The following is a 12,925-nucleotide window of genomic DNA, read 5'->3' as shown; positions in this document are numbered from 1 at the left end:
ATGGATTCAATCTTTTTTGACAGTATCAGAGGAAATCAATCATGTTTAGATGTCAAACTGAATGGATGGACCTCAGTGAATCTCTCTCCAATAACATGATCAATATTTCAAACTGATAATCGTACTGTCATCTCCTACTGGAAGCCATGCTGTTTGTTTTCTTCAATGGCTTTGGTATAACAGTATTATTCATAGTTTTAAATAGTATATGTAACCCAGTTTATATAACCTACCAATGCAAATTGCCCCTCATGTTCTTCTAAACCTGTATGACTTTCTTTTTTTTCTCTGTGAAACACAAAATCAGTATAAAATGAATGGTGACTCAGGCCAACATTCTACCTAGAATCTAATTTTGTGTGACCTGCAGAAATAAATGAATATAGGTTTTTAAATACACAAGGATTCCATTGTTGGGTGAACTATTCCTTAAAGGGGCTAGTGATGGGAATATGATTCTGTTGGTATGAGGTTGTAGAGTGCTTGTTAGAAGAGTTGTGTATTGCTCCCTCTGTAGGCTGCATAAAGAATCGAAGCTGTACAAGTCTGCTCTCTGTGTGTTGCTTTGTAAAGACAAATGCTGAACAAGTGCTGTCAGCCTATACTGTACATCGGTCCCTAAACAATTGATTTACTCTTGATATGCTTAAAATACTATTCTGCCCACAGAAAGATGGCCTGGTGGGTTTTTTTTGTGAAGCCACGAAAAAACTACACCAGTAATCTGCTTTCCAATTGTTAATCCAAAAAAGAAAGAGAAGATTGAGGAGCAGAAAAAAAAGAGACCAAGAACAGCTTAAATATTTCTGCAATAGATTAAAAAGAAAGCTGCTTTGTATTTTGACAGAAATAGGCATACTATTCTCCTACAACAGTAGAATTGCCAGCGTGCTTCTGCTCTGCCACTGCCAGAGTGAGAAAAGAAGCTTAATGTACATGTGAGACATGCAGCCCAGCTCTACCCCTTCGTCCACACTGCACCGCATGTGCCCTCAAACAATTGCAAAATACAAGATTTGCATGGCCAAAACATCAAGGAATAAGACAGAAGCAGTTCCGTCCTACACATCAGTCCTTCTCTTGTTGGTTGCTCGTATTGTCCAGGCAGACGTCCAAACCAGACTGTGAGGAATCCATCCTTTGAGTCTGTTTTGAGCTGTGGGTGGTTTTGTTTCATCTCTTTGCTTCTGCTGATCTTTTTTTTCTTTTCTTTCTTTTTTCTTCCTCGTACTTATTATCAAAAACTTCAGAGTAAGGAAAAAGCTTGGAAAGGGAGCAAAAGACATCTTCCGTGTTTTGAGAGCACCCCTCTGGGTGCTTGTCGTTGTGCAAGGAGCTGGAAACTCTTGGGGCAAGCTCCAAATTTAGTTACAGAAAACATTGTGGGATGAAATTCAATTCAATTTAATGAGATGAAGGCAAATGCCCTGTAGACGGCTGCTTCACCATTCATGATAACAGCTATGACAAGGAAAGACAGCAATATTTATAGCATCAACTTATCACCATGTACTAGCTACAGTGAGCTGAATATTCAAAAATAAACTTCAGCTAACCTCTTATAAATCATTTTATAGCCTCTGTGGTTTCATGACTTGTATGTCACCTTCACTCAAATTGTATCTCTTTTTGGGATCCTAAACTACGTTGTCCATTGCTTGTGTTAATGTCACATTGTTAAATGCTTGTTGATGGACACTGCAGCTATCCAAAATCAGATGAAGGGGAAAGCAGCGTGCACAGATTCCTAACAGATCACATCTACAGATAAGAGTCCACAAACAGTAACATTTAAGCCAGAACAGATTCTCAAAATGTACCAATAGGATGAGCTCAGTGAAGTGGCATAACCCAGTATAGATTGTGTGTCCAGTGAACAGTAAAAAAGTACTCACCCAGAACGTGAAGGGAGGTTCCACTCTAGTCTTTACAGTATCCGATCAGCTTATAATAACAATCAGGTTGTCTTAAGTGGAGAAATGCAGTTCCCACTCACTTAGCCCCCTGCTTTCCCTTTAATTCCTCCGTTGTGATTTTAATAGGCAGTCAAAAGGGTAATCCAGGTATTTTATTGACATACCTTCTTGCTTCAAAGAGAGGGCAACTAAGTGTGTTCCATTTAGATACAGTTCTTCATGCACGTGGCTGGAAGAATCAAAATGTTGTTAGCCATTAGTTGTTTTCTTTTTCCTTACTTTTTTTGTGTGATCAGTTCAAAACAAAGATGAATACGGAAGAAATGTAACTTTTAAAGCCAGTTCTGTAGGATGGAAGTCCCAGCAATTCGTTCTTTCTTGGCAAGACAAATCATGAAGTCACCAGTGCATTTCTGATTGTCTTGATAACTGTATGATTTAAAAAAAAAAAAAGAAAAGGATACAAGTAGAGATGTGGTTAAAATTATAAATCCATACGAAGCTGCTCTCTCCTCCGCTCAACTCATTTGCTTTATCCAGCTTCTTCCAGGTACGGAAACTGCACCTGTCATGGTTAATCTGTGATATCCATTGACAGTCTCTGTGTGTTTGTGCCAGAATAGTGGTAGAGCTAGACTCGAGCTGCCTGTACTGTAGTCATCACTCACTGCCAAGCCCTATAACGCCAAGCCTCACACAGAAGAGAGTCTTTCTGGAAAGCATTTCTTTCTTTTCAACGAGCTCTGTCCAACTGAGACCAGTGGCCACACCCCTTTCACTATGATTGGCTGAGCCCACAGCAGGAAGCGATGTGACAAGAAAAGAGAGAGGGAGAGAGAGAGAGAGAGAGAGAGAGAGAGAGAGAGAGAGTGAGAGAGAGATTCAGGGAAGAGAGGATAGATTGAGCTCTGTGAGCCCTAGAGGGATAGGATGGCTAATGAAAGCAAAAATGATTTTCTTCCAGTGATTTAGCCAAATTTGTCTGCTGCAAATGTGTTGTGGCTCCTGGCAAATCACATTCATACTAACAACGTCTTTTAAGAGAGATGTGTCTTGTTCTTTACATAATAAAGGCAAAAATCAGTCTTATTATAGCCTAGTATCTTCTAAGTGCCAGAAATCCCTGGCATTGGAGGAAAAAGAAAAAATACATAGGCCTAAGTGTGATGACTATCGCGATGCGCGTGCAAGCTATTGGCACATCACGAGTCAGCAGCACTTCTCTTTCGATGAATTGCGGAAGTAAATGCGCCCGCTTTGCTTCGGTCAGACTGCGATGATGACAGCCTACATTCCGTGTTTCATTTGTTTCTTTTTGCTTTCAGAACAACACGTCATGTAATAAGGAAAGCACCACTATTAATCCTTCATTGGCACAGCCATTGACTAGGAAAATAAATTAAATGGCACTCCATGTCAAAAAGGTTGCCGATCCCTGGAGTAATATCTTGTTGAGTCCAATTTGTGTAGGCTATTATATAATTCAGTGCCTTGCAGATATAACTTTCTAGATGAAATGTTTCATATTTCCGCTTTTAAGTATTTTAATGTTACACTTTAAGAATGACAATATACTTTTCTTTCAGTTGATGAAAAACTGACATGTCTGCAACACCGGATAATGAGTCTTAAAGCCGAGGCGTCTTACAATTACTTCGCCAAATATATGAAATATTATGTATAATTTCTACAAAAAAAAAAAGTGTCGGGACGAACTCAGAAAGTGAGGGGGAGCATCCCAATTAATAGTTTCTACGCCACAGTTTAAAATAGGCTGGCTTTATAGCAAGTGTTACGTCGGTAGCCAAGTGAGCAGCAATACAGCAGACCCAAAATTAAGGGGAAATAATTTAATTAATCAGCTATTATTGTATGTTGATAAAGAAAACGAAAAGCGGTCATATAACGTGATACTATTAACTTACCTCTGTATCTTCTGTTGGCAGTGGCACTGGTCGACCGTTGAAATTTAAAATGTCCTCGCCATACCAATTTTAACCCAACTGGGTGCATTATTATAGAAACAACCCAATAAAAGTTAGGAATAACCCAACAGAACCACCCAATATGTTTAACCCAGCAATTGGGTAAAATGAATAGCCCAAGGTTTAGGCTATATTCTGAAATAAACATTAGCCAATATTAATACATTCTGTAAAAAATGTTGTTCCTTGTTTGTTCACAATATCTAATGCATTAACTGATGTTAATGTATCATTTTTGTAAAGTGAAGATTATTATTGATAATTATCATTATTATTGAGCTCATGGTAACTGTTAATGTTACAGCTTCTTTATTTTCCCATATTTTATGAGTAAATGATGCTAGATTCCATCTGAGGAATGGGAGCCCCTTTCATCTCTGTATTTGAGGAATCTAACCAGACATGACAACAAACTCTTGTCCCTTTTCTGGAATCAGCAGCAAAGCTGGCAGGCAAATGTGTACACAGATGACTGAAATGCCTCCACAAGTGAAGCTACAATCCCATCTTTAAAAAACTAACAAAAAGACAAAAATTGTCCAGAATGTTGTTTTAAATAGACCAAAGTGTCTGTTATTGCAATTGCTTACAGATTTAGGTAGGCTATAAGCACCACAGTGCATCTAATAGCATTTACAAGAACATCAATTGTATTATAATTAATATCAAATTTGAGCAACATTTACTCTTCATTATTCTTTCACTGCTCAGGTACTTTAAAATCAAGCTATTAGGCATTGTTATATGTATTGTTCTGCAAATATTTTCATTACATACATTTGCATAATGGTATAACCTAGTTTGGTCAAGTACATTGCAAAACAAAACTCAAACTGTGTGGGCAGTGGTTTATGATAATGGTGGACATATGCGCTGTAAAAATCATGATCTTCAGTTATGGAGGTACAAAACCAGATGTTACATCATGCTGTTATACCGGACATGTCAGTATTTAGGAAAATTATAGAGTCTATGTACAGTTTTCACAGGAATTGGATACCATTTTATTCCACCTTCTAAAATAAGAGCCTCTTTGTGACAATGAGAAATCTATGTAATGCATTTCTTCTGCAGTTTCTTATGTACTGGTATGTATTTTCAGCAACCTCAGCCATTGCAAAACAAATAAGGCTTACTGTATGCTGTATTTGACATGTCAAAGCAGCTGAAACTCAAGGTTTTGCAACTTTTAGTAAATCCAGCATATTATTTTTATAATATTTTTATAAAATATAATAATAAAATAATTGCATTTTAAATAGTGTGAAGCAAGGTAGAGACATAAGCTCCTTTTCTAAGACAAATCACACTTCAAATCTACAGTACAACATTCTAATATAAAAGAACAGCATGTTCACATTTATAGAGATTCTATTAAAATGACAAATAGCAACAAGCTTCTCAGAGGTTCTTGAGACACACATTCTTGCACATACACACTCTTACTAAAAAGTATAACCCACAATATTCCTAACTACACTTCTCTACCATATTTTCTGCACATAATGTATACACACATAAACGCTGACACATACAAATACCCCTCACAATTTTCATAAAAAATTAACAAAGAATAATCTGCAAACATTTTAACCAAACACAGAGAACACACAGCTTTCTCCACAATTCATTCTGCTATCAATGCTTCCGACTGAGTTAGAAATGGCAAACAAAATTAACTTCAAACAGTAGGCTGCACACAGTATTTTGTTAAGGGACAAAATATAGTTCTAGATAATAGCAGATACTGAAGGATGATGCACAAGCACTGCTGGCATGTTGAAGAGGACCCATTTTTTTAGATTTAGGAGTCAAAGTAATCCCCATGTATTTATAAAACTTCTGTCTTGGAAATTAAAATAATGATTACATTAGCGTAGGAATATCTTTCATTTTCAGTAGATATTGTACTTCTGCTTACAGCTTTGCTCTTGTTGTCTCCATTGGACTTTACAGTACTGTATGTTCAATGAAAGCTCTACCTCACAGGTACACTTCTGCTTAAATAAGTTTTACTAAAAACAACATGCTCTGCAATATGATAAATTTATTTAAAGGTAGGTGTCCTTCCAGCCATACCCAAGCTGCAAAATAGGACAGATGTTTGACAAAATAAGAGCATTCCTTCCACTCATGTACAAGGTGTTACCTCTTATCCAATTAGCTGGAGAAAAGATGAAGCACTGCAGAAAATTATGCTGAAAAAGCACACACATGAAAAGATGGAGGTAAAAGTGTTGCAACAGTCAAGTTGTAAAGATTTTAAATTACACTACCAATTGAGTAACCCGTGGACTGTTAAACTGAATTAAAATGCAAAAAATTGTGTGACTGAATATACAATTCTGTGTATTTCTGCAAATGTCAATTTGTCTTCAATAAAGTCAGACTTTGGGTTTGTTACAATAGTCTGATTGACCAAATGTTTGATTTTCACATTAGAGCTGATTGTAAATTTCAAAATACAACTGAAAATGAACTCATAAGATTGAGAAACTGAATAATTAAGGGAGCTCTGAGATAAGATGGACATTCAAACTGATTACTCTATGCATAGTAATAAATTCAGGCAGCTGGATGTAAATATGTGATTTATGCTAATATTTTATGAATAAGCATTATGAGGTTATTTTCAGCAGGATTTTATGAGCTAAATATTCTATTCTCCACTTATCTATCATGTTTTATATATTGCAAGTCTGTTCTGTCCAGACAGCCAGTCAATAATGTTATGTACAGAAAAAAAGAAGAAAAAAAGAAGGAAAATAATGTGGATAACAGCCAAGAAAATCTGTTTAATCTGATACGCCCAGAGTCATAGTCATGATAGATCATATGATTGTTTGCAAGGAATGAAGTGCAAGCAGACAGACCTGATACAGTCCATGCTATTTTGACATTTTGAATGCTAGCATAAGAGATCATTTTAGAGTCTAATATTATTTAATTCAAAATTGAGAAAATATTATTACCAGGCTCATAAGCTTGTGGACAACAACAATAACAGTTCATTCTTCATGGGCAAGCAATAGATTTACAATTAGATTTATTCTCCATGAGTCAAAGGAATGACCCTGACGCATAGTGATTGCATTCATTTAAGTTTTCAGTAAATGTTAGTGCTATGGCTGTAGCACAATTAGGTTAATCTACATTCATTTTTCAAATTGTAACTCTCCTAGCTCAACAAGCATCATTTTTCTTTATGGCATAAGTGATGTAATGCTTATTCAAGGAGACTTTTCTCCAGATTGACTGTGGAGATCTTCCAGGTTTCTATCCAGAGATTTTTTAATTTATTATTTTTTATTTTTTTTTTTTGTCAGTGTCAGAAGACGAATGGCGATGGGGAGTGTCTGCACCCTCACCCATAAAGATGAATCACCCTTGTTGTCCCGTTTGCCATTATCCAAACGCAGACTAGACCATGATCTCAGCAACAATCAGTGCCATGGATTGACCTTCCACTCAAGGCAATGATTACCCCCTTGAGCATGCAGCACCTGGCAAGGTAGTGTATTGTTGGCATATAAAAGTGATGCCGCAAGAAGCAGAAGGAGATCGGTAGACTTGAGTACCGTAGAGTTTGACCATCTGTGGCCTATTGGTCGTCAAGATTTCTAATTTGAGACAACTTGGGAATAAACCAAACCAGGGCTGAAAATGTCATTACCTGGCTCCTGTTGATGTGTCCTTCCATATTTACATATTTATACAACTTAATTGTCTTTGCTTCACTGCCGTGACATTGAAGCTGTGAAAACAGCATTCTATCGCAGGTATTAAATTTGAAAGTAAACCAGCACCATTAACGTGACAATATAACCTTGAGATGGACCATTGCACTTGAAATAGAAGGGAGTTAACACAGAGAATATTATTGCAACTGTTGTTTTTAATGTGCAATCATGTTAACAATCTTATAATTAGTGCTTTGTTCAAACTGTCAGACAGTGTCTCATGAATTTGCCACTCAGATCTAGCTTTTTGTATGTTCTCTTCGTTATACTTGAGGAAATTATAAAGCAACTAACAATATACATGTCAATCATATATAATAACCAGCATATTAATTAAAAAGCTAAAAAACAGACATTAATTATTTTGAAAAGCTGTTTGAGCTTGTTCTCTGTTTTAGCACTATTCTGCAACATGGGAAAGATGGGAAATCAACATGTTGTTCCCAAATGTTTAAATATCCAGAAATTGACCAACATTCTGACAAGTTACTAACAAGTGCTATCAGACATTTTGAGACGTTGCATTAACTCAAATTGGTTTGCTTTTTCCTGTGGCACTACTGATTTGGGGTTGTGCGAACAGCCTCTGGTCACATAGGAACCAGGAATTAAACACGTTCACATTATCAATGATGAGAATGATTTGAAGGTTGCCTTTTCACTTTAAGATTATACTTTTACAACACTGATGGTTAGGTTTATGGATGGGATTAAGGTTAGGGGCTAGAGTTAATAAAAAATGCATTCCTGTTGAATGTAAAATAAAAATACAACTTGCTTTTTGCGTCACTCTGTGGACATTTACAAATGTCTGGGAAACTGGAGATTACACTTGACTATACGTTCAAGATCACATACAGCTTTGGCCACTGGGGGCAGTGGTTCAAATTTCATTTAGAACTAATTGATTTCAGCAGCAAAATGTTCTGCCTACTGTCGCAGATTTCACAAAACACAGGACTGTGAGAAAATTGCATTCACTTCTGTATTCTAAAATACATTTAGATGCTATTTTGATGCTTTTGCTTGTGTCAACAAGCTTACTCTTTTCTTTGCTGCCTTTTTTTGTAGAATCAAAACTGTGCAAAGTAGTAAGGTTTACAAAGCAAAATGAATTGCAATCCTGCTGGCACAAACAGAGACATAGCTAGCTTATTTTTGTCAAGGCCAGGCAGAGTAGACAAATGATATGCAGAAAATTTTCCAGTTGGAAGCAAGAAAAAGATCTCAGTTGCAATGAATAAGAATAGTTGTAATCCATACATTGGAGGTATACTGACAACATTATATCCAACATGTGTAGTTATTAACTTGACTCAGCTGTCATAATTATCTTGTAAATGGTGTGAAACATGCTCAAGATATGCCATGTTTTAAGCACAAGAATATCAGTAACACATGGGAGTAACGGATGTCAGTTGTTGTTTTGAGACAAGAGACATAAACCTCCCTTGAATTCTGTATTATTTATTAAGGGGGTTTGACTGATAAGTTTGACAGGATTTCAAACGTATCAGTCTCACCCCTTTAATAATTGCTGCAGTAACACGTTTTGTCAGTTTGAATTTGTTCACACACTGAATGCAAAATATCCTGTTCAGCCAATAAATTCTTGTATGATAACTGCAGATTTTGTGCTCAGCAATTTATGAAATGTTAATGTGTCACCACTTCCTGCTTACATATAGATTTATACAACTCTTCCATAAGGTAAACTTCAGCAACCACTTCATAAAGCAATCTTTGCCCCTGAAGAGGAGAACATCACATCACAATTATTTATGACAATTATTTTCAGGGAAAATAATTCCTTCGCGTCGTGACCACATTACCACCCCGGGTGTGCATTATTTTTCTAATAATTCAACGGCCCGTCGTCAATTATTCCTTACATAATCACATCAAATAACTAACAGTTATGACAAAAAGAACAACATAAAAGCAGCGAACAGCAAAACAATAAGCCTATAACACTAACCATATAGTTTATTCATGCTGCAATTAATGCTGGGAGCTCACAATTAAGTAACAGTTTACAATATTAAATTTTTGCTCAGACTACTTTTTTTTCCCCAAAAAAATATTTTGGGGAAATATTGTTGGTCTAATATTCAATTCACTTGGTATCTGTTATTTAAAAAACCCTTTATGCTGGATAAAACTTGATGCTGATTTTTTTTTTTTTTTCACTGGCTGCATCCAAAACAGAATGTAGCTGTCTTGTTGTCTCACTGCCCTATTAGTCAATGATTCAACAGACAGAATTTGCGTACAAAGGTACCTCCAGAAAAGTATCTTTACAGCCAAATGAACAATGAACCATAAACAAGTACTCAGTAAAGGCCTGTCTTTTGTACCATCTCCTATAACTGACCTTTTTCTGATTAAGATTAAATTGTTTAAGTTTATGAGGAATAGTAAGTTGAAAATGTTTTTTTCAGCTGTAAAGAAACTTTGGTGAATTAATTAAACAGTTTAAACTGAAAAGTATGTTTGCACCCCATGTTTCGTATTATTTTGTAATTACATTTTGTCGGCTGGTGGAAATTAACATAGATGAGATGTTAAAGGACAAACAAGGACATTACATTCTTCTCTAGAAGAACAATATTTGTTAGTAACATTAGATGTGTCTTCTCTCTATACTCCAGTTCCATATAAGGAAGGTCTAGAATCTCTTGAATAATTTCTAAAAACTTCACAAACTTCTACAATATCTTGTGAAAAGGTATCTTGTTTAATGTGAAAGAGGAAGCAGGAGCTGGATAAACAATCCAACATAATTCTTTATTTCACACACTTTTCAGTGCAAGACACACAACTATTACTTTTCAGCAGCACACAAGAACTCTGCTGCGTACATTTATCTTTCTCTCCCCTCCGGCAGTTCGGACTGCCCTTTTATCCCTCCTAGCTCTCACTGCAAACACAAACAGCTGTTAGAGATAATTTCCCACAGGTGTCCTGACCGTTCTTCCTATCTCAGCCTTGCTCTCCACAGACGTCACTCAGCCATGCTCACATCACAACATACCTGTTGACTATATTCTAGAATTTTCAAAATGTATTTTGATCAGGAATTATGTTTTATTTGACAAAGATTATTATTTCCAAGTTCAAGACACTGCTATAGGCACCCCTCTGGCATCTAGCTATGCTAACCTTTTCATGGGGAAATATGAACTGGACTTTATTTATAATAATAATCCCTTTGGGCAATGCATTAAATACTGGGCAAGATACATTGATGAATGTTTTCTAATTTGGAAGGGAAATGAAGTGAAAATGTTTTTTATGTTTTTGAATTCTACACTTGGTTTGATTTAATTTTCTGTAGAAATAGACCATTCAACCATTCATTTCCTAAATGTGTTAATATCTAAGGACAACAATGTTGGGTCCACTACAGTCTTTCATAAACCAACAGATAAAAATAGATTACTCTCTGCAGATAGTCATCACCCACTACTTCTGAAAAAAGTTTAACTTTAAGCCAACTTTACTGACTGAGACGAATTTGTGATTCAGAGAAGGAATTTGACAAACTATCAGAAATACTTTGCAACCGTTTTTGTTCTATCACAAGCATGGTTACAGTCTGCATTTGATAGGGCAAAAAAGTTAAATAGAGCTCAATTATTAAACAATACACAGGAGAAAAAATATTTTTCTGTAAATTATGTTAATATTTACACTGAGAAAAGTTGTAAAATCAAATCCATTGTTAATAAATATTGGTTAATTCTAGCTTTAGATCCCCCCTAAAAGACATTTTTAATGATCCATGTTCACCTATAATAGATCTCGCAATTTGGCCAATATGTTGGTGATATCAGATTTGGTGTGTGATGACAAAAAAAAACAAAAAATGTTGTTTTCTATGTTGAAATTGTACTTCATGTTCTTCAATATTGAAATGCAAAGAATTGACATGTATTTCTACAAAAAAGTGTATCAGATTAAATTTTGCATAACTTGTTCCACAAACAATGTGATTTACTTAATTCAGTGCCCATGTCCTCAAATGTAAGTTGGGAAAAAAATCAAGGGCACTAAAAATTTGCATTAGTGAGCACAAATCTGCCATCCGTGGACAAGAAATCACTTCACCCATTGCCAGATATTTCATTTAATACAACCACAACACTGAACAATTAAAATGTATTGGGATTAAGAAAGTAATGAAGGTGGAGTTAATGACAAAAATTACTACAGTGAGAGGCATTTGGTTTCATTTACAGACATTGTCTCCTGTTGGTTAAATTACTTTCAAAGACTTTGATCTTTCACCTTTTTTGTAATTTTCTGTTGTTAAAAATATTGAAGTTATGGAAGTAAAAATGTACTAGGTGACAATATTAATTAATGAATGGTATTTTATCCTGATGTGTCATATTGCTCCTATTGGTGGTATGTCATTGATTGTATAATTGGGTTGATTTGGGAATTGTCCATTGGCTGCTTTGCCAATAATGGAAACCTGATAACACCTACAGGCTTGGCCATCAATAAGAAGATCAAATGAGAACTGAGTTACACACTGAGGCAGGCTTTTGGCTGAAACATTTGTTTTAATTCCCCTGAAGTAAAAGGATAATTAATGCTTATGAAGACATTTTCAGAGAGCAGACCTTCCTTTATTTTTGTGAAATCAATGGACTAAAAACTGTCTATCATGTGAGACTAGGTATGTATACATAGTGTTTAGCTTCCCATTCAGCTGATGAAAACACGCTGCGTAATCATGAGGAAGGATTTACATCAAGATGTAGATTGGAATGCAGGTGCGGAATGTATATAAATATAGTCTACTCCTCTCTCGCTGTTGCTGGCATGCCAATGATTACCCCTCCACGTCCCAATGCTGGCACGAGTACCATAGGTTGCGGACACCTATATTACACAATAATCAGCATCTACATGACATTGGGTGATAGTCTAATCAGAACCCACTTTTCAGATAGTTCTGCGCCCCTGAATTCACGGCGGTTATGACTTTTTTCACGTCGTGACATTTATCACTTTTATTGTGACTTTTTAATGCCAAAAAGCGGCAACATTTTGATGGTGTTCTTTTACATTTACATTTACATTTATGCATTTGGCAGATGCTTTTATCCAAAGCGACTTACAGTGCACTTATTACAGGGACAATCCCCCCGGAGCAACCTGGAGTTAAGTGACTTGCTTAAGGACACAATTGTGGTGACTGTGGGGATCGAACCAGCGACCTTCTGATTACCCGATTACCAGTTAGCTTTAGACCACTGCACCACCACCACTC

General features: G+C 36.0%; 1 protein-coding gene across 1 annotated transcript in view; it reads right to left on the bottom strand.

Moving 5' to 3' along the window:
• Nucleotides 1-2,585, bottom strand: part of LOC127644655 (BMP/retinoic acid-inducible neural-specific protein 3-like) — a 123,236-nt gene extending 120,651 nt beyond the window's left edge. The window contains exon 1 of the mRNA XM_052127958.1: nucleotides 1,896-2,585. The gene's annotated coding sequence lies outside the window, so the exon portion shown is untranslated. The remainder of the gene's footprint in view (nucleotides 1-1,895) is intronic.
• Nucleotides 2,586-12,925: the final 10,340 nt, after the last annotated feature.

This window comes from Xyrauchen texanus, chromosome 6 (genome assembly GCF_025860055.1).
Source record: "Xyrauchen texanus isolate HMW12.3.18 chromosome 6, RBS_HiC_50CHRs, whole genome shotgun sequence".
Lineage (NCBI taxonomy): Eukaryota > Metazoa > Chordata > Actinopteri > Cypriniformes > Catostomidae > Xyrauchen > Xyrauchen texanus.
Note: the sequence above shows the minus strand (reverse complement) of the source record. Positions and strands in the feature narration are given on the sequence as shown.